Source organism: Nicotiana attenuata, unplaced genomic scaffold, assembly GCF_001879085.1.
Source record: "Nicotiana attenuata strain UT unplaced genomic scaffold, NIATTr2, whole genome shotgun sequence".
Lineage (NCBI taxonomy): Eukaryota > Viridiplantae > Streptophyta > Magnoliopsida > Solanales > Solanaceae > Nicotiana > Nicotiana attenuata.
This window is the reverse complement of record NW_017671186.1, coordinates 324,119-331,947: the sequence shown is the minus strand read 5'-3', so window position 1 is coordinate 331,947 and position 7,829 is coordinate 324,119. Positions and strand designations below refer to the sequence as shown.

The window sequence follows — 7,829 nt, the reverse complement described above, 5'->3', positions numbered from 1 at the left end:
TAGCGACTTCGAGGTATATCATCCGCGTCCGCAGACCGAGGAGTCCCTCTCTATTCTTGCTATTTAGTATTAGCCCTTCTGTATTTCAGTTCTGGTTAGACATTCCGGAGTTAGATCTATGTAGTACTTCTTATCTTGTGATTCATGGGTTTCCGGGTCTTGGATTTATGTTTTGGTTTTGAGAGTTAAATATGGTGTATGCCAAGCGGCACATTTGTACACTGATTATTTCTTATTTCTGTTTTAAATTGTTTTACTTCCGCAAATTTTGGTTTCTTTTTCGCAATTTAGACTTACCTAGTCGTAGAGACTAGGTGGCGTCACGGTGGTTCACGGACGGCGAACCGGGGTCGGGACAGTATGTATGTATATATACCTACCGTGTCAGCTATAATTGATTGGGAATGGCCTAATGTGGCATATCTAATGTATTATGATTACCACCATCGAGCTATAACCAATTGGGAATGGCCCTATATGGCATACATAATATATTATAAGTGAAGGAATGAACCTAATTTATGATCATCACAAGTGTTTTAGTGAACGATCCCAAAATGTAGCTCCACATAGCGACCCAAAGATATCATCAAGAAGACTCAAAAAAATATTTAGAATTGTAAGAGTTAATATGAGTTCATGTAGGATGTTACAGAATCTTTTGATGTATTTAGTTGATTTCATTCCATTTGTCTCTTGTATGAGTTTTTCTATTTGCACTTGCTTTTCTGTCTGCTTTACATATTCGATATAACCCTTCTGTATTAATGTCCCTTTGCCGGGGACGCTGTATTTGTCATATTCCACATAACATGTCCCAATATACAGGTTGGCAGACTTTCTCGCTAAATAGTGGAGATGTTCAACGAAAGGGTTGTAAGCTCCCTTTCTACCTAGAGTTGATTCAGACCCAGTGTCCTCATTGATCTTAAATATTACGGGTAGGTCGGGCATTGTCCCGACGTTGTATCAGTTGTTCAGTTGTAGATATTTATAAAGGCTTCATACACAGTATTGGTGGGTTTACTTGCATTCAGTTCCACAACTATTTAATGTCTCAGGCCAGTGGACATGGTGGTATATATAAGTCTTTTACATTTTGCATTTGCGTTTCAAGTTATGGCATGTAATCTGTTACCTGTACATGTTCGTTGTATATAGAGCATAGTCCACCCCATTCAGACTTGGGTGTGACACATGCTTCCCATCAATATTTAGTTTGATAATTTATGTTCTTATAATCTATTTCGATGGCATTTTTTGTCTGATATTGTAGCAACAACTTTTTGAGGGAGTCGCGTCCACGAGTTTGTTATTATGGTCTATATTTCATGAATATAACTTTTCCATCCCATCTACTAAGTATGCATGAGATTTCATGGAAGAGTTTACTTTGTAAAACTGCAAGAGTTTACACCCATTTGGTAGGATTCTAGACATTAAGTTGACCTAACAGAAGAAAGAAGAACTAATGGACAAAATTCAGCTTTCAACAGAACATTTCTACTTAAACAATAAATCTTCATTACTTTATTAGAGTGAATAAAAAGACTAGATCTTGACCTAATTTATTCAATATAAAGGAAGGGATTAGGCGGAACAATTATACTATGACTTCCCAATAATTGCCTTCCAATAACAGAGACTTAAATAAAATAATATTCAACAAGCTTCCACATATGCATCGTCTTCTTATGCTATTTCTGGGTAGTATGTGCTTCAAGATCTATGCGAAAGTTACACATGAGCTCTGGATACTTGGTGGCTGATAATTTTGGAGTTCTTTGGAGATTAGTATAGTTGACGTAGTAAAGTCCAAATCTTGTGGTATATCCATCTAGCCACTCGAAGTTATCAAGAAGGGACCAAACAAAGTACCCCCTTACATCTGCACCTTTCTTGATGGCATTTGCCAATGAATTTAAGTAGCTATGCAAGTATTTCACTCTATGAACATCATTCAAGGTATCCTCTATAGAAGTACTGTTCCCAGCAAAGCCTGCAACATTGCTAATTATGTTAGTAGTTGTATCCTGACATATCAAATTGCAGCTCGCTCAAGTAATTAGTTGATGAAATGTATCTCATTCTAATGGAAAAGAATGTGAAATATTTTTCTTACCATTTTCAGTTATAAACATAGGAGTATTGTTGAATCTGTCCTTTATATACATCACAACTTTTTCAATCCCTTGTGGGTACACAAATTGCCAGTCCACTTCCCCCTGATTCATTAAAAATAATTCTTTAGTAGTGTAGAAAGTGCAAGTAATAATTTACAGAATGAGATTGGAGATGAGAATACTGATATGATTTAAGGAAACATACAGGTTCCCCGATGTAGACATCGTCTCTTTGAGTAGTCGTTAAATACGAACCCTCTGACCAAGAGTTTCCATGTTCACAGGCAGAATACAAGCAATCTTTGATATAGACAGCCGAATAATGATTGATGCCAATGAAATCTAGGCCATAACTTAACATTCTCAAATCACTCATTTAAAATTTTGGAAGATTAGATCCCAAAATTTGTACCATTTCTTCATGATATCTTCCTAATATAATAGGGTCTAAAAACCTGCATGGGGATACTTAGTCAAAATCATTTGTTTACTCTCTTTCCGATGCATAAAGACCGGATCGTAGAACCAAATTACTTATACAGAAGGCTTACCAATTGGTATAGAATGATCGAGCTTTATTAGTTGCAGCTATGTCTTCTGAGGAATTGTTAAATGGTTCATACCATTCGATACCCATAGTAATGCCAATCATGCCTCCTTGTCTTTTCTGAAAAACAATAGAAAATATACTATATTACTGATATCTTTTTGGATCTTCTAACGAACTTACAATTTCAGAGTCAATTGAAATGAAGGAATTAAAAGTAAAAGACCCCAAACAAGAAGAAAAGAAAGAAAGTGGGATTACTTTATTATGGTGATTTGATAGATAACATAAAGGAGGGAGTTTCCAAGGATAAATTTTTCACTTATAGTCTTCTAAATATAAAAGTTTCTTATTTTACTTCACCAAAAATAGTTAGAGACTGATGATAATATCTTGTTTTACCTAGTGTTCCCTTTCCCTTCTTTAGACAAGCCAACAGTAGCATTGCACTAGAAGAGTAATTACTATTTGGACAAGTTATGCAAGATCATGCCATGTTGAGAGTTGACATGATAATGGAGAAAAGGGAAAGAGCCGTCGAAAAAACCTGATATCTAGTACGGTAAATGCGGACAGCAGCTGCATGAGACAGGATCATATTGTGAGCTGCAATGAAGGGCTCCCTTTCTGAATCCCCGCCAGCACTACAATTCCCAAATATACCAGAGCATCGAGCTGGAGGGTAACTCCCATCTCTATAGCCACTAATGGCCACGAAGCTAGCCTCATCATCGTTATCCAATATTTAACTCTATCTCCGAAGTATTTGAAGCATATTTTTGCAAAATAGCTAAAATCATACCTGAAACAAACCTCACCAACACGAATGTAACTTGTTCATCTTTTTGGGTTTCGATAGAATCTATAACTAACTTTAAGTATAAGAGGGGCCCAACTACTTATTGTAAAGTCCTGTAAGTTATGGACAAGTATTTGGACTAATTAAAATCTTAATGATGCGATTAAAGTGAGCATGAGTTATACCTAGTCCACAAGAGAGTTCTGGTTCATTGGGATGCGTGAATGTATTTATAGTACTTACTAGTTAGAAGTAGTTGAAAGTGATAAAGTGTGTCCATTGAGTTAATTAATGACTCTAGAACTTCATTGAGTTAATATATACCTTGATATTGAGACCTTATAAATTACTGGAGTAATCAAATGGAATGGGATGTGGATGGCTTGTAACCAATTGTGAACCTAAATAGAGTATGTTAGAAATTGTTATAACAAGATTGATATACAAATCACGTTGGTTGATTTAATTGTATGTGCTTGATGTCATTTAAGTATTTGGAGTGCGAGGTAGATGTAAGTTGAGATGTACGTCCCTTTAAAGTATTTTTATGAAAAATACATATTTCCTAAGATATAGAAAATGTTTAGAAATGTTTATATGCAGAATGCATGTTCTTATAAATATTTTAAGATATGTAGAATGCGTGTTCATCTCAAGGATAGATTTTCAGTTGTTTTACGTGATACACAGTTTAAAGCATTGGGCTCCTGTAAAATTAGCCTGTGACACTTACCGTATCCGTGAACTTAGCCAACCACCATATCTGTCCTCAAGATCTTGTGGTATGTCATAATGTGTTAATGTTACAAACGGTTGGATCCCTGAAGTAATAGCAAATAACGAACTCGTCTGAGACCAATATTTTTCTTTTTTTCTACATTTTGGATTATCTAAAGCATAAAATTGTTAGCAATAGAATCAGAACTGACCTTTCAGTAGGAGTGCATCAATGACCTTATTGTAGTGCTTAATTCCGGCCATATTAATTTTTCCAAATCTGCCCTCTGAATAAAATACAACCGACCAAAAAGAAAAAGGATTATCATCGTAAATGACAATTAGGAGTTTATTTGTTTATGATGAAGGAAAGAGAGCAGTAACAGTTTAACTTATTAGGTAAAATTCTTGCCCATGAGATAGAGAAACGAAAGCTATTCACACCCATATCTGCCATGAGTTTGATGTCTTCCTGTTTACATTTTAATACCAAACAGATCAAAACTCTTCCGTCTCATGATTTACGCTTTTATATTATTATTGTTATACACTGCATTAGTCTAACATTCGTCCGTAAACTGATCTTCTGAGACACCATGACTTCTTGGAAAACAAAATTTTATGCCATCTGCCAAGTTCCCTTCATCCAGCTTTGAAATTAGCAACAAACATTTGCCCCAAACCCAACAAACCTTTTGAAATTGGCAAGTTCCCAAAACCCAAACCCAAAGTTGGCCCAAAATATCATTATTATATTTTTTTTAAAATTGCCCCAAACTTTTGTGTTTTATAAAAGAGCCCACCATTTTTTATTTTGTAACAATTCTGCTTAGTCTTCTCGGTAATATGATACTGTATATATAATGTAGTTCATTACAAAAATGATAATTTTGTATCAAATATGGTTTGCTATAATATAATGAATGTTATTGATAAAGGTATTGTTGGGTATTTATGATACTTTTTAGACCTTGTGGGTATAAGTCATGTTTCATTTTTTTTCAAAAAAAAAAAAAAAAGTGAAATATGTTTTGAAAATTTATGTCCAGACATATTTTTATCTTCAAACCAAACTTCACCCAAATCAGATTTTTCAAAACAAATTTGAGAATCTATGTCCAAACGCTAGGTTATAGTTCGAATTGAGCAGTCTTACAAGGAAAGAAGCCCTATAACACGCACTACCTCGCAAGGAAAGAACCAAATGAATATAAAGAGAAAGTCATTCTTTATTTCTAATTTCACGTGAAGTTGGGTCTAGTATAGAATAAACTTGTTTAAATTTTAGTAAATAATTTTAGGAAAGAGAAATATTAAAATATATGGAAAGGCATTCGTAGTCTAAGAAGAGGACAAGCAGGGGCGGCCCGACTAATTTTGTGGACTAAAGTCAAACTTTATGATGGGCCTTAACTTTTTAATTTTTTTTATTATTATTATTTATTTGAAGTCTATCTTTTTTTTTTAGCTTTTCTTAGATACAAAGTTATTTGATTTTCTTATAATCAATAATTCCTAATAAGTATTTCTCAATTGACATTATAGCTAATCCACTTAACCTTTCTTGTGACATTATTGTTCTTTGGTAAGATTTTATCAATTTTAATTTTGAAAACTTCTTTCCGCTGAAGCAACGGTAAATTGAGTTATGAACATTATTCCATAAGTAATTTAGGCATTTGGAAAATAACTAAATCTTTTTATTTGATTAAGTGTATCAATAAAACTGCTATCTTCTAATTGTACTATTTTCCTTAATACTTTTTATTCAGAAAATAAATCTAAACCATCAATATCGAATTGATTATTATGCTTTAAGGAACATTCAAGATTATGGCAATATTTTTTCAAAATTCCAACATCTAGTTATTTTAGTTTTTACTGCCAAATAGAAAATCAAAAATATTTTCATATGCTTCGAATTGTTCAAATCTATTTTAAAGTGAAAAAATAACCTTGTCTATTATATATAAAAGTAATCAACTCTAAAGGACTCTTCGAAAGATTTTGAGATTTCATTATCAACATTCGCATCAAATTGTTACTTCCATATATCACACGTTTCGTATGAAATTCGGGTTCGATATTCATTTCAAGTGAAATTTCCTTAGTAGAAATCATAGCAGTTGCTAATCCTTCTTCTCTATATTTGTTAGAAATAAATCAAACTTTTTCACTTTGCACAGCTCTTTTTTAAACTTATACATAGTCTATTAGGTGCAACAAAAAATGGGCCCTCACAAATACGGGGCCTAAAGCGGTTGCTTTACTTGCTTTATAGAAGGGCCGCCCTAAGGACAAGCAGCATATTATTCAAGAAAGAAATGTATTCAATGAAGTAGGTAAGAATTCGAGATAAACATCCAAGAAAATGTTAGTTTTTTGAAATGCCCTTAAATGCTAAGAACCCCTTAATCCCTGACTAAGGGCCTATATTTTTAGTGTTTGATTTGGTACAAAGTTTAAGAAAAAAAAATTGAAATATGTGATTCTAAAAGCTTGAGGAGCAAAAGCTTTGTGATGCATGATAATTGTGTGGCTATAAAGGCTATTCATTAAAGATAAAGCGGGTGAAATAAAAAGTTTAAAGTTAAATTATTTACAAATATAAAAATGTGTCATTCATTTTTGAACGGGATAATAAAGAAAGTGTAAGATTTAAATTAAAACGGAAGGAGTAATTAGTTTTTGAAGCATTTAAAAGAAAAGAAGGGTGAGCATGAAGTAGATTACCAAATAACGATGGTAGTGATCAACAGCAACATCTCCATTGCTTCCATCCTTAACATGACCTGCAACAAGACCAGTACATGAGTTCCTTTTTCTCTAGAAACACATTAATTAATAGAATTCGTGTTGCAAACATTGAAAGAAAGAAAATGAGATTATTTTGAAAGCTCACCAGCATCATGGGTAAAAACGTCCCAGTTGCTGAGGCGTTTCCCATCACTGAGGAAAGCTCCTTCATACTGCAGAGAAAACAACAAGAGCGGTTAAAAACAGAAAGGTAAAAACAAAAAGGTAAAAACAAATGTGAGAAGAACCTGGTAAGATGAAGAGGCCGTTCCAAACAAGAAATTGCTCGACAATGAAACTTGGTCTGTTAGATGACATGACACCATGAAACCAGAAAAGAAGATACAAATTGCTAAGCAGGTGTGCCAAAACACTGCAGGTTCCATGTTAGTAAGTAAAAAGTACACTGGCCTTTTTAGTGGAAATGACGAGAAGATAATTAGTTGTGGCAAGAAGAAAAAGCAACATCTCTCACGTTTAAATAGAAATAATCTAGAGAAAATAGTCAGAAATATCACAATAAGCACATGACTGTTCCACAGAAGTTTAACCAATAAAATTTACTATTGACAAAATTTTGGATAAAATTCGGGCCCACCATTATCCATACAGGCTTATGAGCTTATATAGTTCTTGTGGTGTATTTAAATTTGAATATTTGGTATATTAATATATATTTTAAGATGAATAAATTGGAGCTGGATGTAGCCAAAGTGACCTCTCTTGTAGAGATTTATTTATTTTGAAATATAAAATGTTGTGTATGTATGTGAATATTGGTCCGCCCAAAGGAAGGTCAATGTTTATCAGAATTACATATGCATCTTGTGGTAATAAACGCGTGATA

General features: G+C 33.6%; 1 pseudogene across 1 annotated transcript; it reads right to left on the bottom strand.

Moving 5' to 3' along the window:
• Window positions 1-1,472: 1,472 nt before the first annotated feature.
• Window positions 1,473-7,451, bottom strand: LOC109206511 (annotated as a pseudogene). The gene is made up of 11 exons (XR_002064884.1): window positions 7,231-7,451; window positions 7,089-7,155; window positions 6,920-6,978; window positions 4,571-4,658; window positions 4,399-4,473; window positions 4,203-4,290; window positions 3,218-3,472; window positions 2,675-2,790; window positions 2,329-2,578; window positions 2,123-2,225; window positions 1,473-1,999 (listed from the first exon to the last, which is right to left on the bottom strand). The product of XR_002064884.1 is annotated as a beta-glucosidase 18-like (transcript).
• Window positions 7,452-7,829: the final 378 nt, after the last annotated feature.